The sequence below is a fragment of the Anolis carolinensis genome, chromosome 5 (assembly GCF_035594765.1).
Source record: "Anolis carolinensis isolate JA03-04 chromosome 5, rAnoCar3.1.pri, whole genome shotgun sequence".
NCBI lineage: Eukaryota > Metazoa > Chordata > Lepidosauria > Squamata > Dactyloidae > Anolis > Anolis carolinensis.
In genome coordinates, this window is record NC_085845.1 from 166,906,159 (window position 1) to 166,930,819 (window position 24,661).

Consider the following 24,661-nt stretch of genomic DNA (forward strand, 5'->3'; position numbering starts at 1 on the left):
ATTCAACTTTCAACCAAATGTGAATTGCCCAGTTCTTAAGCAGAAGAAGGATGGGGAACCCTTTGCCCATAGGGCAGATAACCCCTGCAGGAGCTTTCCATCAATTACATGACATTATTGTGCTTTGATCAGAGGTAAGAGGCTGTTTAAATACCAAGATGTTGCTTGGAATAGTGCTGTGCTGTGCTCTGCAGTCCATAAAGCTATTGGTTTGGGCCAAACATACATGCATTAGAACAGTGCATTTTTTTTAGTGTAAACGTAAACTGAGACAGGCAGGAAAGTGTCCAAACTGGTAGAATGACATCTGGACCCATCCACTTTATTTGCTACTTTCAAACAGCACTGTCCACTGGCTATGTTTCAAACTGAGTCAAATGTAAAGTAGACCAATCCACCACTCTGTTCAGAGCAGATATGCATAGAAGCTCACTGTTAGGTGTCTTAGAGTGCGTCTGCACTCGAATTAATATGACTCAATGCTATGGGAGCTATAGTTTGGAGAGGCAGCAGCACTCTTGGGTAGAGGCTAGAGACCTTGTATAAATGACAGTTCTTACGATTCCATAACATTGAGCCACGGCACTTAAAAGTAGTGCCCAACTACATGAATTCTACAGAGTAGATGCATCCTCATAGCAGCCACCCCTTCAGTAGTTATCGCACTGCACATCTCTATCCCCAGGCCCCTCCTCTTCCATACCACTGCTATCAATAGAATTCATTGCATCATTTTGAGTTTTGTTGACTACATTGAGTTTTGTACACTTCCTTTCTCATGATGTTTATTTGAGTAAGCTGAATGCACAGGTTTCAGCATAATGGGGTGAATAAAGTTAGGTTAAGGTAAAGGTTTCCCCCTGACATTAAGTCTAGTTGTGTCCGACTCTGGGGGGCGGTGCTCATCTCCATTTCTAAGCCGAAGAACCAGCGTTGTCCATAGACACCCCCAAGGTCATGTGACTGACATGACTGCATGGAGCCCCATTATCTTTCCACTATTGATCACTCACATTTACATGTTTTCAAACTGCTAGGTTGGCAGAAGCTGGGGCTAACAGCGGGAGCTCCCCCCACTCCCCGGATTCAAACTACCAACCTTTTGGTCAGCAAGTTCAGCAGCTCAGCGGTTTAATCTGCTGCGCCACTGGGGGCTCCTAAATAAAGTTAATCTGAAGCCAAAGACTGAAAAGGTTTATTTTGTGCTCCCGCTCAACTAGGGTTTCTCAGGCCATTTGATGTAATGGAGGAGAGGTCATCGGCCTGAGCCAGGAACTAGTACCGTATCTCAATCCATTTGCTTTAAGTGCTTATTTCTAATTTTTGTAAAAAGAAAGGGGAAAGTTTTTACAGATGGCTTTGTAATTACCGTTGCAATTTTTGTACAATCACTCATATGCAGCTAGAAGGAAGAGCATAACAGTATTGGATGGGAAGCCACTCCAATGGGATGGATGAGAGGAGGGGATGGCAGCCTGAGAACCCCTTTCGCATAATCTACGCGCCGCCCCCACCCTTCTTCCCTTTCCGAACACTCTGGGCTCGCCAGCGCCTACAACTCCCGTCATGCTCTGTTCCGCGCGTCGCGCCTCTTCCGACGTTTTCCTTCCCCCCGCAACCCGCCTCTCCGGCGCCTGGTGCGCATGCGCGTCCGGGCAAAGCCTAGCAAGCAGGCAAGCAGTCTCTCCCTAATGTAAGATGGTGGCCGGTCTGTCGGCGGCGGAGCAGCGCGCAGAGCCAAGAGATTACCCGTCTCTCACATAAAAAAAGGAAGAAGAGGGAAGAAGGAGGAGGAGCTGCTCCCAGAGAGAGAGCGAGAGAGAGGAAAGAAGGAAGGAAGAAAAGAAGATAGCCAGCCGGCAGCAGAGAGCGCGCGCCGCCGCCCCCGCCGCCGTGGAGCAGGGACGACGAGGCCGGTGAGCGAGGCAGGCAAGCCGGGTCCGCTCGGCTACGACAGCGCGGAGGCTTCGGGGGAGATTCCAGGCCTCAGCTGCCCTCCTCGCTGCCCTCCGCGCTTGGCCTCCCTCAGGCCAAAGCCAGAGGCGGAAGGGGTTCCTGCGGGGCTGGGCCTCGCCTTGGGATCCTGAGAGAGATCCCAAAGCTCGTCAGAAGGAGCACGTGTGTTGGGAGTGGGTGGCAGTTAACTGTATGTGTGTGTATATATCTTTGGGTGTTCCCTCTCTGGCCCTTCTGCCTTCCCCGTTATGTTTCCCTGTGGGGCCTTCTTTCTCCTTACGTGGAAGTGGATCCCCACGATTGCATGGCTTTTTAGAGGCATCCACTCACTCCTCCCTTGTTTCTCATCCTCACGTTTTTCCATTTTGTCCCTTCCTCTAATTTTTGGCCCCTCAGTAAGGCTAGATTTCCTGAATCTATATCAGGCATGGGCAAACTTCGGCCCGCCGGGTGCTTTGGACTCCAACTACCACAATTCCTAACAGCCGGTACAGTTTCTCCCCGTAGAGATGTTCAATATGTTGTCGAAGGCTTTCATGGCCAGAATCACTGGGTTGCTGTGAGTTTTCCAGGCTGTGTGGCCATGTTCCATACAGCCCAGAAAACTCACAGCAACTCATTTTATAGTTTGATTTTAAAAATGATTTAGCCATCAGAGCTGAACTTTATAGCATAGTAGTAATGACAGGATCAAGGTCTTAAAGCCTTATTTGCTTTGGTTTGTCGACTTTCATGGCCAGAATCACTGGGTTGCTGTGAGTTTTCCAGGCTGTATGGCCATGTTCCATACAGCCCAGAAAACTCACAGCAACTCATTTTATAGTTTGATTTTTAAAATGATTTAGCCATCAGAGCTGAACTTTATAGCATAGTAGTAATGACAGGATCAAGGCCTTAAAGCCTTATTTGCTTTGCGTTGTGGAAGGCTTTCATGGCCGGAATCACCGGGTTGCTGTGAGTTTTTCAGGCTGTATAGCCATGTTCCAGAAGCATTGTCTCCTGACATTTTGCCCACATCTGTGGCAGGTATCCTCAGAGGTTGTGAGGTCTGTTGGAAACTAGAGATTTTACACTTGCCTCAGACAAGAGTTCTTTCTCACAACCTAGCAAGTGAGGTTTATATATCTGTGGAATGTACAGGGTAGGGGAAATAACTCTTGTCTGTTTGAGGTAAGTGGGAATGTTGTAATTGGCTACCTTGATTAGCATTGAACGGCCTTTCAGCTTCAAAGCTTGGCTGCTTCCTGTTTGGGGGAATCCTTTGTTGGGAGGTGTTAGTTGGCCCTGATTGTTTAAAGCCTGGAATTCCCCTGTTTTCTGAGTGTTGTTCTTTATTTACAGTCCTGATTTTAGAGGGGTTTTTTAATACTGGTAGCCAGATTTTGTTAATTTTGATAGCTGACTTCTCTGGTTGAATTAATCTGCAGTGTACCATGCAGCTGTGGACAAGTCTACATAGGAACCACCAAATGCAGTGCCCAAACACGAATCGAGGAACATGAAAGGCGGCACTGCAGACTAATGCGACCAGAGAAATCAACCAAAGCAGAGTACTTGATGAACCAATCCTGACACAGCATATTATTTGACAACACAGAAAAGCTGGACCACTCTAACAACCAGTGTGTCAGATTACACACAGAAACTATTGAAATCCACAACCATGTGGACAATTTCAACAGGAAGGACGAAACCATGAAAAGGAACAAAATCTGGCTACCAGTATTAAAAAAAACTAAAATCAGGACAGTAAATAAAGAACACCACTCAGAAAACAGAGGAATTTCAGACATGCCTCAATCAGGGTCAGCTAACACCTCCCAACATGCTCCCAGGCAGGAAGCAGCCAGGCTTTGAAGCTGCAAGGCTATTTAATGCTAATCAAGCTGGCCAATTGCAACATTCACATTTGCCTCAAACAGACAAGAGTTCTTTCTACCACCCTGGACATTATTCCACAGATACATAAACCCCACTTGCCTAGTTTCCAACAGACCTCACAACCTCTAAGGATGCCTGCCATAGATGTGGGCAAAATGTCAGGAGAGAATGCTTCTGGAACATGCCATGGCTCATTGCTATGGTATCATGGGAGGTGGTTTTACAAGGTATTGAGCCACCTCTGCCACATAGTGTTGGTGCCTCATCAAACTAGGACTCCCATGATTCCGTAGCATAGAACTATGGCAATCAAAGTGGTGTCAAACTGTATTAATTCTATAGTATAGATTAAGTATGAGTAAACTTTGACTCTCCTGGTGTTTTGGACTCCCAGTTCCCACAATTCTTAACAGCCAGCAGGCTGTTAGAAATTGTGGGTGTTGAAGTTCAAAACACCTAGAGGGCCGAAATTTGCCCATGCCTGGTATAGATACACCCTTAAGGCTGCCTTACTTTGCAGGGTTCTCTGGTTAAGGGATTGACTATAAGCATCCGCTCCTCAGCGTTATTCTTTTCATTCTATTTGTCCCTTGTTTCCCATCATTTTTGTTTTTCTCACTGAGTAAGGCTAGATCTCCCACATCTGTGTTTAAGATAAACCAGGTGTTTTAGGGTAAACCTACACTACGCAATTAATACAGTTTAACACCACATTAACTGCCACGGCTTGGTGCTACAGGTGCCTTGCTCGCTTTTTTCACCCTTTATGCACAAATCTGCACTCCACATACTCAGATGTACACCTTGAGAAAGACAGCTTACACTAGTCAACAAAACTCAAAAGTAATGCAACAAATCCCACTGATGGCAGTGGAATGGAAGAGAAGATGGGGCCCATGGGACAGGAGATGAGCAGCAGTGTAATGATGACTGAAGGAGTGGCTCCTATGAGGGTGCATTTACACTGTAGAATTAATACAGTTGGACACCACTTTAACTGCCATGGCTCAGTGCTATGAGATCCTGGGAGTTTTAGTTTTTACAAGGTCTCTACCCTTCTCCACTTAATAGTCCTGATGCCTCATCAAATTGTGTTAGTTCTGTAGTATAGATGCACCCTAAGTCTGCCTTGTTTTGTAGGGTTCTCCAGTTAAGGGGGCGTGCTAGAGGCATCCACTCCTCTGTGTTGAATTTTATCCTTTTTTAAAGTGAGATTCTATTGATCCCTTGTTTTCCATCCTTTTGGTTTCGTCCGTAGTAATGCTAGATCTCCTGCATCTTTATAGACTCATAGAATTGGAAGAGACCACAAGGGTCATCCAGTTCAACTGGCTGCCATGCTTAAGATAAACCAGGTGTCTTAGGGTAAATCTACACTATGCAATTAATGCAGTTTGTCACCGCTAACTGTCATAGCTTGATAATATGGAATCATGGGGTTTGTAGCTTTGCAAGGTCCTTAGTCTTCTCTGGCAAAGGGTTCTAGTGTCTCACCAAACTTGTGACCCTTCCAGAAAGGCCCAATATGCCAGGATCTGATCCCAGGTTTTCTGCTTTTAACTGGATTGTATGAGTCTGGGATAAAAAAGAAAACGGATCAGATCGTGGGATATGGGGCCTGTATGGAAGGACCCCACAACTACCGTGATTTTATAGCATCAAGCCATGGCAGCTTAAGTGGAATTAAATTCATTAATTCTACAATGTAAATGCACTCTTAGATGGGAAATCTCATCTGGTGTAAATCACTTGTTTTATTGGATATAAATAGAAAAACCACTGAGGTTAGGTTGGTGGCCCCTTTAAAAGACTATGCAATGAACTGGCTTACTGACTTTAAATCTATAAAAACATAAACATTGGAGGTCTACTTATAATTACCAATAAATGAGTTTAAGTCAGTGTGGAGATATGCAGGCCGAAATACTTCTTATGTGTTTACTTTCTTTAACAAGATAAATAGTAGGGTTGTATTACTTCCCATATGGCCTTCTTGATACTAGCACAGTGATAATAATAAAATCAAGTGTCAGAATATATAGTTGCTTATATTATAAGAACCATTAAATTCAATTTATGAATGGATAGAATGGTTAGTATTATGGCTCTGTTAGTCAAATGCCATATACCCTGGGATTTTAATCTTACTGAAGTCTGTTCTGAATCCACAAGCACAAATAACACATGTATCTGTTTAGAAACGCTTGGCAAGCTGACATGGCAGAAATAAAAACAAAGTTTGTTCTAGGAGAGAATTGCCTTTGTATGGTATGAGGTCACAACAACTGAAACAACGACAACTGTAACTTAGATTCTTGGCCATTTAGAGAATTTTAGGCCCTACAATATTTTTATGTCCCAGCATTCTTAATTCCGTTCTTTGAGGCTATCTTTGTTTCGTGGAAATGCCTTGAAAGAGACCAATCTTTTAATTGGGTTCATTTCAAAGGAAGACCTATAAATATGTTTTGCAAGAAAAATGAATATGTGCTATTTCTGCATTATTCATATCCAATATTGACAGATATATCATGTTATTTCCCCCAAAATTATTAAACTATATGCTAATTGTATTTGTCACTAGCGTTTTAAAAATAGGTTTCACCCATTATTTTACAGCACATTTTTATTTCATTAAAAAAATTACTTCAGGAATTGACTGGGATATTACAATACAGATTACCTTCAAAATATATATGTACATATTCAGCAGGACTGTATGATTACTTTCATAAGAATACTTCTCAAAAGTAGCAGTAGTATGGACAGTTGAGTTATATCTAGGGCTGCTGGATTTTTATTTATTTGGATGACATCTTCATATTCAAGTATAGGTTGACATTTTTGTAATAGAGAGTGGTTTGACTGGTTTTTGTTCCATTTAGAAATACTGTATATAATATTTATTTGGAAATGAAGCAGTGGTATACATGACAAATAATAGATTCTCAGAGTGTACATATGTTCATCAGTTCATGCATCTTTCCCACATCACTATTTTACTTTCTCCGTATTTTTTCTTACAGTACTTCACAGTTGGAAAAAAACTTGTATTCCAAGTGGTCTTCTCAAATAATACGTTTGATTGAGGGGGGGAAATGACACATAATTTTGAAAACGAAAGTATCATATAATGTTGTCTACTATACGTATGGGATATATTTTCAGAATAGATATTGCAGTGGATACCAATTCACTGTTGAATTAGTCCTTTTAGATCTTTGGATTACTCATGCACCTGTGGTGTAGAATTAATTTTATGGGCAATTCCAAGAAAATAGAATACCGTTGGGGTCAAAACCAACTTTTGTAATAATGACTGTCTCACAATAATATACATAGACTTCAGTACTCCCTGCCTTAGTTGCTTGATAGGCAGATAACCTAAAATCTCTTATATGCATACATTGTTGGTTCTGTGATATGCTACTTCAGGCATTCATTGTTCAAATTGCTTTAGAGGAGTCAGAATCCTAGTTTATGAGTACTGCTTCAAACTATTTGTTGTATTCAACAATGAATTTTAAACGTTGTTATGGTTTATTTATTTTAAGTATTTTTCCTTTCTCTTCAACCGAAAAGATTTCTGGAGCAGCTTAAATGCTATCAATAAGAACAAAACATTTCCTGCAAGCTTACAGTTTAAAAAGGCCTGGCACAAAAGGACAATATGATGGGGAGGAAATCAAGAAACAGCAAGCAGTTCTTCAGGAGTACTGATGGAAGAGGCCTGCTTTTCTTTGTGCCTTCCTTTGCTGCAACCTACAGTCATTGGAGTAGCTGGGAAAATTGGTCTGCATTGCTGGAAGGGCTAGTGGTGGAGTGGTGGTGATAGCAGAAGAGAAGAAAACTGAGTATAGTTTTGTAGTATTAAGAGTATCATTCTGTCTTGACAAATCAGTAATATAAAGATAGTGTGTTACATTTTGTGACTTCAAATGTTTTTTATAAAACAAAGGTGGGAATTGTGTGGACTTCGAGATATTATTGGAAGGCAATTTTCACAATGCTATTCAGTAGAGTCAATGGTATAGAGTTCTGGGAGCCACACTACAACAACTGAAAGGCTATACAACTTCCCTATCTGTTTTAAATAGTGCTTGTTTATTAAGAGTGGTTAATTGCTAATATGATGCTCAACCCATCTACTCAAAATAGCTTTACATCTGACCACAGTACATACAACTGTTCATTTTCAGCCAGCCCTTTCCCCTTGTGCATCTTTGCTGATTCTTCTTTGTGCGTATATACACAGACAAATGTTCTCTAACCCTTATGTTTGCAATACTTTTGGTATGGGAGCCATGTATTCCACTTCTGGGTGATCAAAATAATTCTTTTTTCCCATATAGTTTTTATTGCAACTATATAAGGAATGGGGAAAGGTACAAGAGTGGATATAGAACAGGGACATTTTAAATATCTTAACATCTTTGTCTTCATCTATTGTTATCTAATACAAAAAAGTTTCTATGATGTTAAAAAAGAAAAAGAAAAAAGAGCATTTATTTTCTAATCTAAAACAGAAAGAAAAGTGGCTTTACAGTGTTCTGAAACAAAGGAGATAGAAAAGTTGAGAAATGGAAAATAGAAAGCCCTAACTGATGCTTACTACCCTGTCTCTGCTGTCATCTTCATATTAAAAAAAACTATTCTTTTTTTGTTATAAAACTTCTCATCTCAGGTAGATTAACTTTCCAGGATTCCTTGGATATAATTGAGGAACCTGTTATTTTTGTCACTAATTTCTTGGTTTTTTTTTTCTTTTCTTGTTACTCCTACATTCCTGTGCTACTAATTTTCCCTTTTAAAAAGGTAAAGTTTCCCCTTGACATTAAGTCTAGTCGTGTCCCACTCTGGGGGGTGGTGCTCATCTCCATTTCTAAGCCAAAGAACCATTTTCCATAGCGCCTCCAAGGTCATGTGGCCAGCATGCCTGCATGGAGCGCCGTTACAGCCAGAGTGGTACCAATTGATCTCACATTTGCATGTTTTCGAACTGCTAGGTTGGCAGAAGCTGGGGCTAACAGCGGGAGTTCACTCTGTTCCCCCGATTCGAACCGCTGATCTTTTGCGTAATTTTCCCATAATAATAATAATAATAATAATAATAATAATAATAATAATAATAAACTTTATTTATACCCTACCACCATCTCCCCACAGGGGCTTGGGGCAGCTTACATGGGGCAGAGGCCCAAATAACATAAGGACAAAATTAAGCAACGTAATACAAATCACAATATAAAAAAGATAAAACAGTAATACAATATATCAATTAAAACAACAATACAAGGATAAAAAATTGCATTTAAAACACATAAATGGTAAAGACCGTAATAAATACAGAATAGATTATTAAAAACCCTCTGGGGCTTATTAATTAATGACTTTCTCACCGAAAGCCTGCCGAAACATCCAAGTCTTCAGTTGTTTCCTGAAGGAAGGTAGAGAGGGAACTAACCTAGTCTCCCTGGGAAGGGAGTTCCAGAGTCGGGGGGCCACGGCTGAGAAGGCCTTCTCTCTCGTCCCCACAAAACGCAGTTGTGAGGAGGGTGGAAGTGAGAGGAGGGCCTCCCTCGATGATCTCAGAGATCGGGTGGGTTCATAGGGGATGAAGATAGGCAGGTCCTGAACCGTTTAGATCTTTGCTATAGAAAACTGAATATTTTTATTTTATTTTCTTTTGAATAGTCAGTAAAGGGCTGCCATTCTTCTTTAAATTTGGAAGGATCTGGCAATTGTATAAGCCAGTTTGTCCATCTCCGCCATGTCCAACATTTTTGTAAACCATAAATCTTGGGTGGGAATTTCTTCTTCTTTTCAATAAACAATAAACAATACTTGCTGCAGTTACCATATATAGGAAGAATATCAGACCTTTTTTGGTACTGTTTGTAAGTCCCAACAGAAAGGCTTCCGGCTCTTGTGGTCCTTTAATTTTTAAGATGTTTTCAATGTTCTTATGAATTATAATCCATTTTTTCACTTTAAATCATGTCCACCCCATGTGGTAAAAAGTTCCTTCTTTTTGATAACATTTCCAATTATTTTATTTTGGTTCCACCTTTGCTAATTTTTCCAGCGTCATGTACCATTCTATACATCATCTTGTAAATTTTTTCTCTTAGTCTATAAAATCTTGTGAATTTAATCTTTGTTTTCCACATTTGTTCACATTTGTCTAGGTGGATATTACGGCCCATTTTCTTTGACAATTGAATCATACAATATTTGATTGTATGTACTTCTGTGTCTAATTAAGACCATTAGGAGGTTGCTTGTTAGGATTTGTGTAGTAAAACTTCCTTCACGTAAACTATAGATGCAAGATACATCCATAATGGTTAAATTGCAAACTTTAATATACTGAAATAGTTATGACATCATAAGTAAATGTGATAGATGCTTATCAATTGGGGTGCTATTAATTCATATGGTCCTCTTGATCCCACACTCTTGTTAGATGGACCGGAGCTTTTTCCTAGCTTTGACTGGCTCATGAGCTGCACCCATTCCTTATGCTGTGGGTTCTTGCCATAGTTACTCATGCCATAGGTGCTTCATATGAAGCAGTTATAATGTGCTACAGATGGTGCTGCTATGCATTTAGAAATTAGCAATTGAAAAGGGTGAATGTGGAATGTTTATTGTAGCCATATGTCTTGACCTGCTTTTTAGATGCCAGTTTGATTAAAGGTACTGACATTTACTGTCCTAAATAGCTTGAGACCTGAGAACCTTAAGGATTATCTTCTATCTATGGTATGCTATTGCATGATTCAGTCATTATCAGAATTTCTGTTTTTAGATTCTTCTGCTGTGTGAAATATAGTGGGCAGTTACCATAGAAGAGTTTATCTATAGTCTGCCTTATCTGTAGTATTGCCTAGTCCATGGAGTGGACTCCTGATTGAGTCTTGTCAAGCATCCTTACAGACAGCTTGCAAAATATGTTTTCATAAATTTGTTATTTAACATCTCCCTGGTTTTGACCCTTTTTTTTATATATAACATATTGCAAACAATTTCGGTGTTATGGTTTTATGGGACTTCTTATTGGAAATAAGAGAATATGAATCATCATATAGAATATATGGAAATGGGTGATGCCATCTATATATATAAAAGAGTGATGGCATCAGGGCAGCGGACAAAACAACAAAACTACAGGCCCCCCAACCTTGAAATTTGACAACACAATCCATCATCCACGGCTCTAGGTTGATACAACAAAAAGAAAAGACAAATAAAGTCCTAATTAGAGGGAGAGGAATAATAGTTTTTATCCAACTGCTGCCAGTTAGAGGGCTAGGCTCTGCCCACTTGGTCTCCTAGCAACGCACTCAGCCCAGGGGACAGGCACAAGAGTTTGGAGAGACCCCTAAGGGCCATCCAGCCCAACCCTTTCTACTATGCAGCAGGACACAATCCAAGCATACCCAACACATGGACAACGTATAAATACTATACAATACTACACAGGGACATAGACCCCCTCTATCCTCACCACTTTCACAGTACATTAACAACCAAATGCATACTAAACATAAAGACAACCATACAACAGACATTCAATACCACCACTACCTCAACAATTTCTCACCAACACCACCAGACAATGCCACAGCAATGCGTGGCCGGGCATAGCTAGTTTATTATATGTAATGTTTCATATTCTCTCAGCTATGTGTTGATTGGGGAAAAGGATACTTTAAAAAAAATCAGTATCTTTATTAGAGTCAAATATTTTGCCTGTGTATGTTTTGTCCTGTGTAGCAGCCCATACTCCCGAACGTTTGGGGAAAAAAAGGACAGACACACACAAAATCAATATGATTTGTGTAGAAGTGCAGAACTTGCTTAATAAGTTCCTTAATCATATTAATAACTGTTCTTATAGAAGTTACAAGAGAACGTTTTTGGTTGAGTGTCTTCCAGAACAACCAAACCCAAAACCTAATGTTTTCTGAATATAGATTATTATTTTGTCATTAAGATTTTCAGCAGCCTAAAAATATTAAATTAATACGTAATCATCTTTTGGGGGGTGAGTTGAGAAACTGGAATAATGAGAATAATGAGAAACCCACCATATCAAATAACTGATCAGAGAGGAAATAGAAAATGAAGACAGGGTAGACTTTGTCACGACCCAGGCTACAGAGCACCAATAACCATACGCAGAGGCCAGATTCTATCCAATATCTTTATTAAGGAAATATATAAGATTAATAAAAATAAATGTAAAAGTTAGTTCAGAAGCAGACCTTTCAGGAAAGGTCAAAATTAGTCCAAAAAAGCAATGTCCAATAAGTAATATTATGGTCCAAAGTTATAATCCAATAACCGAAACACTCACTTTGCCAGGCAAAGTGAGGGGAGATGACAAGGTCCTTTAGTCCATAAACTTGAGCAAGGCTAGGAAATAACTTGATACTTGAAACAAGGCTTAAAACGTGGAACAAGGTAACTAGGAACAAGAACAAGGTCCGTGGAATAACTTGGTAAAATCCGTGGAACAAGGCAAGGATTGGTCCTGGGAAACAAGGCAAAGTCCGTAGATAAACAAAGGCTGGGAAGCAAGGCGAAGGCTGGATAGCAAGGCAAGGCTTGAGCAGGAGCGAGGCTTGAATCGGAGCGCGCTGTCCAGACACAACTCGCTCCGTAGGCTGACGAATTGACTCCGCGAAGTTACTACGCGGGCAAAACACCTATATAGAGTCTAACTTTCCCACCGAAGCAGTACTCTGGGAATCAGAAACGAAAGCTAAACTCTGAGACCAGATGTTAAACTCCTTAAAGATTCTCACGAGAAGCAGTGTTAATTGGCTACATTCTTAGCTGCAATTCTTGCACTCCTGCGCGAAGCTGATTCCAAACTTCTCTGTTGTTTACAAAACTCCCGGCGCAAGAACACGGGAGAAGTAGGTTCTGGGCTTGTTTGACATACTTCTGGGAGACAACTTTCTTGCAGGTGCAAGGTTCCCAGATCTGCCTGGGAAAGATCTGGCTGAGAGGAATCCAGTTCAGACTGGGAAGGCAAAAAACCCAAGTTTTCATCTTCATCAGGAATTACAATGTCCTGAGCAGGACTACAAGGCCCATGGGTCATCACACTATCCCCCTCCTCAAGGCCCCTCCCAAACTGGGGCCCTCTCCCCGAGGCGCGAGGTCGCGGCTTGGCGGGATAGGTCTGATGAAAGCGACGGGTTAACTCAGGAGCATGGACTGTGGAGGCGTCTTCCCAAGAGCGTTCCTCAGGGCCAAAACCCACCCAGTCAATGAGATATTGTAGGCGGCGGCGGTGAAAACGAGAATCCAAAATGTCCTGAACCTCGAACTCCTCCTCCCCATTCATCAAAACAGGAGGGGGGGCCGGTTGGTCTGTATCAGGACGCACACCATCCGCCGGAAGGAGCAGGGAACGGTGAAACACTGGGTGAATGCGCATTGAACGCGGAAGTTGGAGTTTGAAAGTCACGGGGTTTAATTGCGCCACCACTGGATAGGGGCCAATGAAACGGGCATCTAACTTCCGGCAAGGGCGATGGGAGGGCAGAAAGCGAGTGGACAGAAAAACCCGATCTCCTACCTTGATTTCGGGGCCCGGCTGGCGGTGTTTGTCAGCGTGGCGTTTATAGTCCTCCTTGGCTTGGTCCAGTTGCTGGAGCAAAAGTTGTTGCACCGCTGTGAGTTCCTGCAGCCAATCCTCTGCTGCGGGAACTTCTGAAGTTTCAATGACAGGGGGAAAGAAACGTGGATGGAAGCCGTAGTTTGCAAAGAACGGCGTTTCTTTTGTAGAAGCTTGAACTCCATTGTTGTAGGCAAACTCAGACAGTGGTAACAGAGAAGCCCAATTGTCCTGTTGGTAGTTTACATAACAGCGAAGATACTGCTCCAAAGTGGCATTGGTGCGCTCCGTTTGCCCATCTGTTTGGGGATGATGAGCTGAAGATAAGCGAGAGTCTATGCCCAATAGTTTTTGTAGTGCCTTCCAAAAACGAGAGGTGAATTGAGATCCACGGTCTGTGACTAAACTCTTGGGCAATCCATGTAGTCTGAAAACATGTTGAAGGAATAGATCCGCAGTCTCTTTGGCCGTGGGGAGGCCTTCGCAGGGAATGAAATGGGCTAACTTGGTGAAAAGGTCCACCACCACTAAGATCGTGGTGAATCCACAGGAAGGTGGTAGGTCAGTGATGAAATCCGCAGAAATTATTTCCCATGGGCGAGATGGGGTAGGAAGGGGGTGTAGAAGCCCTGAGGGCTTCTCCCTTCTTATCTTGGAGCGCTGGCATACTGGGCAGGTGTTGACATATTTTTCCACATCCTTGCGGATCTTGGGCCACCAAAAATCCCTTAGGATCAGATGCATGGTTTTAAATAGTCCGAAGTGTCCTGCTGGTTTGCAGTCATGACACAGACGAAGCGCTTTTTCCCTGCCCGGTCCGGGTGGGATATAAACATGATTTCTATAGCAAAGCAGCCCATCCTTAAGCGAAAAGGGAAAATGCAAACCTTGGCGAAGTTGGTCCTGCGCCCAGGCATCTGCTTGCTGACTAGCCCTGATTTCTTGAGCACAGAGGGGTCCTGGAGTAGAGGAAGCTGAACCAATGGGAATGGATTTGGTGTTCCCCACTGTGAGCGTGGCAAAGTTCCCGGGTTGTAATAGTTGGGATTCAAAGGTCTCCTTGCGTCCTGCAGCGTATTCCGGTTTACGTGACAGGGCGTCTGCTTGCTTGGTCTGGGCTGGGGTCACATAGTGAATCTGGAAGTCGAAACGTTCGAAGAATAAAGCCCAACGTTGCTGCCTCTGATTTAGTTTGCGGGCAGTTCTTAGATGTTCTAGATTACGATGATCAGTGTGGACTTCAATGGGAAATTTGGCCCCTTCTAGCCAATGTCTCCAAGTTTCAAAGGCTGCCTTTATGGCCAGTAGTTCTTTTTCCCAAATGGTGTAATTCCTCTCTGGTGTGGTTAGTTGACGAGAGTAAAAGGCACAGGGATGGAGGTGTTCTCCCACCGGTTGTAAGAGTACAGCCCCAATTGCCACATCAGAGGCGTCCGCTTGCACAACAAAAGGGGTTCCAGGATTTGGGTGCTGTAGAATTGGCTGGGAGGTGAATAGTTTCTTTAGTTGCTGGAACCCTTTCTCTGCTTGATCAGTCCAGCGGAAAGGCTGCTTTCCACGGATGCAGCTAGTGATGGGGTCGGACCAGCGGGCAAAATCTGGAATGAACTTGCGGTAATAGTTCGCGAACCCCAAGAAACGCTGCACCTCTTTCTTGTTAGTTGGCGCCCGCCATTCCAATACTGCTGAAACCTTGGCTGGATCCATGGAAAGCCCTAGAGGCGAGATGCGGTAACCAAGGAAATCTACCTCTTGTAGATCAAAGGCGCATTTTTCCAGCTTGGCATAAAGTCCATGATCCCGCAATCGTTGTAGCACCATTTTGACGTGGTTCTCATGTTCTGATTGTGATCTAGAAAACACCAAAAAATCGTCCAGGTAGATTATCAAGAACCTGTCTAGATAGTCCTGAAAAATGTCATTGACAAAATGCTGGAACGTTGCGGGAGCTCCGCATAAACCGAAATTCATAACTCGGGACTCGAATAATCCGAATTTGGTCTGGAAGGCGGTCTTCCACTCGTCCCCTTCCCTGATGTGAACTAAGTTGTAAGCCCCCCGAAGATCCAGCTTGGTGTAAACCTTGGCTCCTCGAAGCCGATCCAGTAGATCCGAGATTAAGGGCAGGGGATAGCTGTTCCGCTTGGTGATATTATTCAATGCTCTGTAGTCCACCACCAAGCGTAGTTCCCCTGACTTCTTCTTCACAAACATCACTGGGGAGGCGGCTGGGGATTGAGAGGGTCTGATGAATCCCTTGCGAAGGTTTGTCTCTATGAATTCCCTGAGAGCTTCTTGCTCTGGTTCAGTCAGGGAGTAGAGGTGCCCTCGCGGGATCGGGGCCCCCTCCACCAAGTCAATGGCACAGTCATAAGGTCTATGTGGGGGTAATTTTTCGGCTTCTTTCTCATTGAATACATCCCAATACTCGGAGTACTTCTTTGGCAAGGTGATAATGGGCTCGGTGTCTGTGGCATGGCAGACCTTGGCTACGAGGCAATGGTTTTGGCAGTACTGTGAAGCAAACTGCAGTTCTCTGTTGGACCAGGAGATGTTAGGGTCGTGGAGAGTCAGCCATGGAATTCCCAAAATCACAGGGAAATGGGGAACCTCGGTAACAAAGAAGGAAATCTCTTCCATATGTTCCCTTATCCACATCCTGGTGGGTTCCGACCACTGACTTACGGGGCCCGTCTTGAGGGGGCGGCCGTCTATGGCTTGCACCACACGGGCATTCTTGAAATCATGATATTGTAATCCCAGAGAGTCGGCATACTCTCTATCAATGAAATTGTTGGTAGCTCCAGAGTCTATCATGGCGTGGATCATGACGGGTCCCCTTTTTGCTGACCATAATGTGACCACGAGAAGGAACAGGACCCCGGTTGGCGGCTCTTGAATGGATTTTTTGACCGGGTTGGCGAGCCTCTCTACACCCGGTCGTTGGCTTCCCCCGCCGGCTGTGTGCCAGTCGGCTCAGACGCCTTCGTCTCCGTGGAGGACGCCGCCGCAAGACGGGCGGCAGGCTTCCCTTTGGCTGGGCACTCTCTGGCGAAGTGGCCCCCGTTCCCGCAATACCAGCAGAGGTTTAAGCGTTGACGACGGGCCTTCTCGGCGGCATCTAGTCTGGGACGCACATTGCCCAGCTGCATCGGCACCTCCTCGCCTCCTCTGGGGTATGGGGTTGGCGGTGGGGGTCTCCACACTGGACGTGGCTGAACGCTGGCGGGAGCGGGGGGTTTTGCCCCGGCTCTACTGCCCTGGCCTCGAACCCACTGTTTCCTGTTGGCAATCATGACTTCAGCCCGTAAACATTGGTCAATGAGTGCCTCGAGGGTCTGGGGAGGATCCACCTTGGAGATTTCTTCCAGCATTTCAATGTTGAGACCCTCCCGGAATTGTCCTCTGAGGGCTACATCGTTCCAGCCGGTGTTGTGGGCCAGCACTCGGAACTCGGCTATATACTGAGACATAGGTCTGTCTCCTTGGAAAAGGCGACGGAGTTTGTGACCGGCTGCCTCCAAATTGTCCTCGATTCCCCAAGTCTCCTTGAGGTGGTCCAAGAAGTGTTGCGCTGATCTTAGGTGTGGAGAGGCTTGGTCGAACAGTGCCGTCGCCCAATTGGCCGCTGGCCCGTCTAGAAGACTGTAAACCCACGCCACTTTGATGTCTTCTTGGGGAAACTCGGCATCACGGGCCTCTAGATAAGCTTGACATTGGCGACGGAAAACATGAACCTTAGAAGCTTCTCCAGTAAACTTGGTAGGCAACGCCATGGCCGGGAGGCGGATTCCGCGCTCCCGCAAGCCCTTTATTTCTCCATCCTGGGCGTTGAGTCTGTCGCGGATGCGATCCACTTCGTCCTTGCTGATGGTGTAGCTCAGTGGCTGCCCACCGGGCACGGTTCCGGTAGACATTCTGGCCGAGGTTAATTGGTGCTTAGGGTGGCGGAGTCAAACTGTCACGACCCAGGCTACAGAGCACCAATAACCATACGCAGAGGCCAGATTCTATCCAATATCTTTATTAAGGAAATATATAAGATTAATAAAAATAAATGTAAAAGTTAGTTCAGAAGCAGACCTTTCAGGAAAGGTCAAAATTAGTCCAAAAAAGCAATGTCCAATAAGTAATATTATGGTCCAAAGTTATAATCCAATAACCGAAACACTCACTTTGCCAGGCAAAGTGAGGGGAGATGACAAGGTCCTTTAGTCCATAAACTTGAGCAAGGCTAGGAAATAACTTGATACTTGAAACAAGGCTTAAAACGTGGAACAAGGTAACTAGGAACAAGAACAAGGTCCGTGGAATAACTTGGTAAAATCCGTGGAACAAGGCAAGGATTGGTCCTGGGAAACAAGGCAAAGTCCGTAGATAAACAAAGGCTGGGAAGCAAGGCGAAGGCTGGATAGCAAGGCAAGGCTTGAGCAGGAGCGAGGCTTGAATCGGAGCGCGCTGTCCAGACACAACTCGCTCCGTAGGCTGACGAATTGACTCCGCGAAGTTACTACGCGGGCAAAACACCTATATAGAGTCTAACTTTCCCACCGAAGCAGTACTCTGGGAATCAGAAACGAAAGCTAAACTCTGAGACCAGATGTTAAACTCCTTAAAGATTCTCACGAGAAGCAGTCTTAATTGGCTACATTCTTAGCTGCAATTCTTGCACTCCTGCGCGAAGCTGATTCCAAACTTCTCTGTTGTTTACAAAACTCCCGGCGCAAGAACACGGGAGAAGTAGGTTCTGGGCTTGTTTGACATACTTCTGGGAGACAACTTTCTTGCAGGTGCAAGGTTCCCAGATCTGCCTGGGAAAGATCTGGCTGAGAGGAATCCAGTTCAGACTGGGAAGGCAAAAAACCCAAGTTTTCATCTTCATCAGGAATTACAATGTCCTGAGCAGGACTACAAGGCCCATGGGTCATCACAGACTTGATGATTTGCAGATCCCTTCAGCTCAGATTCAGTTGTACAGTAGAGTCTCACTTATCCAACACTCGCTTATCCAACGTTCTGGATTATCCAACGCATTTTTGTAGTCAATGTTTTCAATACATTGTGATATTTTGGTGCTAAATTCGTAAATACAGTAATTACTACATAGCATTACTGCATATTTAACTACTTTTTCTGTCAAATTTGTTGTCTAACATGATGTTTTGGTGCCTAACTTGTTCAATCATAACCTAATTTGATGTTTAATAGGCTTTTCCTTAATCCCTCCTTATTATCCAACATATTCACTTATCCAACGTTCTGCCGGCCCGTTTATGTTGAATAAGCGAGACTACTGTATTAAGAAAATCTAAGGTGAAAGCTGCTATCCCAGGAGCTTTCATAAACACCAAACCAGACTTTAATGTTTAATTCGAAAGAAAGAAATTGTATTCTTGTTTTACCTTGTCCATGGTACTGCAGGTAATTTGACTACAGTATTTCTGTATTAGTGATCCTAAACATTATTGCTACCATTCTTGATCTAGTGGAGAAACAGTTGTACTAATGGAATTTGCTTTGCTTATAAGATATTGGGTAGTAGAAACAATGAGTAGCAATAGGATAAAGTAAATAAATAAATTAATCTTCTGCTTAGGTGTGAGGTAATTCTTATATAAAAACAATTCGAATAATATCTGTTGGTTTAAGTTATAGCAGTTGGCTTAGCAGTGCTTATGTGTAGACTGCTTGTGTGCTTACTTTAGTCTCTTCTAGAGTTAGTACCTAATCTATTTATTCTCAAAAACGTATTTTTACTGAACTGTGTTTACTGTGTTTGGTTGCCTGAATACCATCTCTCTCCTTGTCTGTGTGTGGTGCTGTTTTAATTGGGATTTGCTGCTAACCATGTTAATGTTAAGTGTTTTGATTGTGCACAAAACATATTTGTTATGTTGATATCTTTATACCAAGGCCCTACAATTGATTTTTAGTTAAAAGTGTTAAAACATCAATAGTTTAAAATTATTTTCTTTTCTTTTTTTCATAGTAATTTTTATTTATTTCTTGCAAGTATAAATACAGCGAAAGTGGGAGAACAAAAACCAAGTAGTAAAGAATGGTGAGAAGAAGGACGGAGTGAAACACAGAAGAGAAGTAAAAAGGAAAAAAAATAATTTTTAAAAAATGAAGTGCTGTTTGACTTCCCATCTGTGCTTCGGAGACTCTTTTTTCATTTTCCTTTGACTTTTGTCATTTTCTCTAGCCTCCTTTCCATTAGCTCACTTCTATATACAAGATAGATCTATCGTAAGATCCATTTTTCTTTTTCTCAGGTATTTTATAACATTTGTCCAATCAGTCTTATTTTTCCCTTCTCTTATTTTTTGTGTCAAAATGTCCATTTGTATAATGGCTAATATTTTGGTTAGCCAATCTTTCGAATTCAGAGGTTCTTTTCTTTTCCAAACTCTTGCTAAGGTCAGTCTAGCCGCAGTGCTAATGTAAAATAATATTCTATCATCATTTTTCTTTAATATTAAGTTTGAGAATCCTAGTAGGTACGTTTCTGGTTTTAGTTTGAATTTTGTTCCTATCATCTTTTGTGTCATTTGGTGAATTGTCTTCCAAAATTCTTTGATTTTCCCACATGTCCACCATTGGTGAAAGGAGGTTCTTATTTTTATTCCCACATTTCCAGCATAATTTAGAGTTCTTTTTGTTAAATTTTGCTAATCTGTCCGGGGTATAATACAAACGGAATTGCATCTTATACCAATTTTCTCTTATATCTGTTGCCCCTGTGTATTTTATTATTTTTTTCCAGATCTCTTCCCAATGGTCCAAATTTAAAAATATTTTCTCAGGATACCAATAATGTCTTCAGGAACTGAATGTTCATTATTAATTCTTTATTTCTAGAAGACAGAAACATATCTCAGTGAATAAAGCACATGCCCCAGATCCAGTCCTTGCCATTTTTATTTAAAAGGAGCAGGTAGCAGGTGAAGGGACAATGCTCTGCCTGAGACTTTGAAGAGGTGCTGCCAGTCGAAGTAAACCTTAACAGGTGGTTAGACCTGGCAACCTCTGACCTGGTAAATGCAGCCTTTTGTATTCTATACCAGGGACCTAATAATCAAGTGTAACTGCAGGCTAGGGATAGATTTTTTCCTGTTTTGACTGTCTACTTTTTGCTACAGATCAACAGATGCTAGATTACTGAAATGTACTTGTAATTTTACTCAAACATATAGTATTCTGGGAGTTGAAAGTGCATAAGTAGACCTGTGTGCACCTTTATATTTGGAACTGGTAAAACCATGTAATCTAGTTCATTAGTGGTTGAAAATGTAAAATTCCTGGACATATTTAAATGTTGGTTTTTATTTTAGGGGTAGGTGAATGGAAATTTTGGGATACTGGAATATATGCAATATTTTCATATCAGATCTAAGCTTATCTGTATACTTTAGCAACATAAAATTCTCTGTGTAGAACTTCAATATAAAATTGTATAATCTTGTATATTTATAAATAAAATATAAACACTTTAGCTTTGTATAAGCAAAACTGTTTGTATACCCTGTTTTTGCACAGCTAGATGTAATTTATATCTTCCTTGGGTTTTGGTTAGAGCATGATTTTCCCTCATTTTTAGAGAAGTTCTTTTGCAGTTTCCTATCCCATGTTCTTCTGATCTTTTTATCCTCCTGCAAGATTAGACAGTCTTTATTTCCCATTCTTGAGTAAAGTGTTAGTTATTTTCTCAATGGGTAGAAAGATTGACTAGGGTGAGCTCAAAACAATAACAGGTTCTATTGATACTATCTCCACCGAAGTAGAGAAGACCCATCAAAGGAATGCAAAGAGCAGGCCTTAGCAATGGAGATTCTATCATTCAATACGCTTCTGTCATGAAGTTTTCATAAGACGTTTGTTACTCTTCGTAAGTCGCAGTGAGTCAGCTACTTGTTCAGCACAAGCAAACTCTTTCTGGACGGCGCAGGTAAACTTGTTATGTCATGTGCTCTCTTCAGCTTATCAGGGCTGAGGGAGAGGGGAAGGAAGGAGGCACTCCTAGCGTTTCCTTTAAATCCAGGTGGCACATTGCCTTGTGCCATTGTGAGCGAGCTGGGAGGGAGATGGAGGGTAGTGTGTAGTGCGCAACTAGCTAGGAGCTGAATTTGTCTGTTCTCAGAGGCTTTTGCATGTGCCATGCAAGCTTAGTTTGCCTCATCTCGGGATATCTTTTAAAATTGCCACAGCCGAGATAAGGATCCTTTTACGATCATTTTCTTTGTGCATGTGTGTGTGGGGGGGATCCATTTAGGATTCATTTTGGTTTTTTTCTCCATCTTTACCCCTTTGGATTTATTTAATTTAAAATTCTATAAACTGCTTTCTTTATTTTCTAGTCTAGTTTAATTCTATTTTACTTCTAGTCTTCTTGCTTTCCTTTCCATTGGTTTTGAAAGTATAATTCAATTTTGCAGAGTGCAGTGTGTGCTTTGTGTTGTGTTATTGTAGAGAAATTCAAGGGTATAGCTCTTGAAGTTTTTTAAATGTTGTTCATAAAAACTTCAAAATTTTCCTAAAAATCAGTAGATGAGTGAAACATTCTGAAACTTGAGGAGCTTATAGTGGTAAACATGTGCTATAGTTGTAGCAAGTTTCATCCCAGTGGCCCTAAAAAGAGGGAGAAAGGAGCCCTGGAAATGTTTCCATTTGCCCAAATGGGCAAATAACAAAAACAGAAACTAATGAATTTTTTGGAACTTCATATTAGATATTATATGAACCCCTTACAAATTTTTCAAAACACTTTAGAAACAAAACGGGAGTCACTCAAATTTTGTAAATACTGTACAAACGAAGCAGATTTTTGGCATCACACACCTCTAATAGTTACCTATTATAATAGAAACAGTGTCCATGCATATAAAGAATGAAAAAAATTAGACTTTTTTCAGATTGAGATATTACTGTTACTTATCCACAGGAAAGACTGCCTTTTCTCTGAACCTTTTCCTTGATGTTTTGCTTTCAGTGTGTAAAATGTAGCATTTTAAATTCTGATTAATGAAGTATTGACTAGTGAAGGCTAGATTGTTTAAAACTGCTCATGATAGAGAACTTGGATAAATTTATATGTACCTACCTTAAAATACTACAGTTTCACAGATAGTGGTATACATATTTTAATCAGTTACTGTTCCCTGTGTACAATTTCTTATAGGCTACCTGTTAAAGAAAATAGTATTTGGTGGATTCATTGCTGTTTCTTGGAATAGGCATTCTGATGAGAAACCCTATCTGAGAAATTTGGCCCAGGACATACAGTGAAGTAATTTGTATTCCATTCCTGTGCAGATTCTGCTATGACTGTTCTGCAGCAAATTTGTGAAAAGCATTTAATTTGAACACATATACCCTGGAGTTGCATATTTTGGATTCTCTAAGGGAGAAATTGCCTGTTGGTATGATAAACATTTGGGAAAGACTTCTAGAATTCTGTGTTAGGTATATCCTCAAGGGGTAATTACAGCTATCTTCTTTTCCACTAAGGTTAAGCCAGGCCTTGCTTGTTTTGTGTATTAACTATTAAGCTTCCTATCTCACTTGTTTATCTGCAAATTTTTTGTAAACAGGATAGCTTAGATAAGCCTTTTCAAGCATCTTAATAGTAAAAAATATCAAAACATGTGTTTACCCATTGCCTTCATGTCTAAAATAAAGTTAGCTCAATCTTGGTTTCTTAAGAAAGAAGATGCCAGTGTTGTTCCTAGTGGATTACCCAGATTGTCCTGAAATGAACAGTACAAGCATGATAACATTTGACTTTATACACTAATTTTCTTTTGTATGTGTCTGCAGAAGTGATATATAAATGGCTATCTTTTTAAACTTAATTTGGGGATGGTAAAGCTTTATAAGCTTTCTTTCCTTTGGCCACATTTGAGAAAACAATAAAATCACTACAGAAATCTTGGAACACTTTCAGTGGAAAGTGCTCTTGAAACTACAATTGTGATGTTTAAAGGTATGGATAATAATCTAATAACAAGGCATATGGGGAAATTAAAACATTTTAATTATGTGTACTACAAAATATTTGAAATTATCATTACTATAGTAATGATAGTAGTAATACTAGGTGCAGTTTGTTGAGCATTCAATATACTACAGTACAGGATGTTAGAAATATATAGATTACCATATTGGTAAAAGAACCTGTTCTTGTCAGACCTTGGAAGCTAAGCCCTGGTTATTACTTGGATGGGAGGCTGCCAGTGAACATTAGGTACTATGAGCTATATTTCAGATAAAGGAACTGGACAAATCACTTCTTAGTATTCCTTGCCTAAGAAAATCTTATGAGCTCACCACATGTCAACAAGCGATTTGCAGGCATACACATGCACACAGTTTGTAAATAACATTGTATAGAAGAATCATTTAGCAATATATATTTATTCATTTTATTTTATATATTACTGTTTCCTCAGAACTGTGACTTAGGCTGTGTAATGAGATTTCCAGAAACAACAGATCTGGAAAATTGTCCAGGAAATACTAAAATGTTATTTGATTTGGTGCTTTTGATGTAAGCATAATATTTAGACAGATTCAAGACTTTATTTTATTGGCATATTTTAATATTCAAATTTTACTGCTTCTTGCAGGGGGTTGGGCTGGATGGTCCGTGAGGTCTCTTCCAACTATACGATTCTATGATTCTCTTATATTTAACAGCAGAAAAAAGCTATACCTGAAGGAATGCATTCCTTAATGGTTTCACCTGAAGTTAAGAAAACTGGTTTAGTACAACTAGTTGAGCCTTTTTATTTCACTGAAGGACAGATGTGAGTCTTTGGGCACAGGCTCCTCATCACATTTTGTCTTAATTATTTATACTTGTGATGGATTGAGAATAGATCTGAATGGCTTTATTTTAGAATACTTGACTATTATTTTTTTAATTACTCATAATTACTTTCTAAATGGAAAAGCCATTACTGTGGACTTTAAATAGTATGAAATAGTCTCTTTTGATTTTTTTCTCTCTGTCAAAGGTTTGTTGTATCATTAGTCATATTATTGTTATGGGCCAATTCTTTTATTGTCATGGGACCCATTGATACAGTGGTTCTACTCATATTTGTAGGATTTGTTTCAGAAAGTAGCATTGAGGGATTTTTTCTCAGTCCCTTGGCATTTGAGTTGCAGAATTCTGCAAGGTTCTGTCTT

At 41.3% G+C, this 24,661-nt stretch overlaps 1 protein-coding gene across 6 annotated transcripts in view; it reads left to right on the forward strand.

Moving 5' to 3' along the window:
* Nucleotides 1–1,628: 1,628 nt before the first annotated feature.
* Nucleotides 1,629–24,661, forward strand: part of cnot4 (CCR4-NOT transcription complex subunit 4) — an 80,594-nt gene continuing 57,561 nt past the window's right edge. For 2 of the 6 annotated variants that reach the window (XM_003221092.4, XM_062982847.1), the window contains exon 1: nt 1,629–1,916. The gene's annotated coding sequence lies outside the window, so the exon portion shown is untranslated. The remainder of the gene's footprint in view (nt 1,917–24,661) is intronic. The other 4 variants (XM_008110809.3, XM_008110808.3, XM_008110806.3 and 1 more) reach the window with 3 other exon arrangements.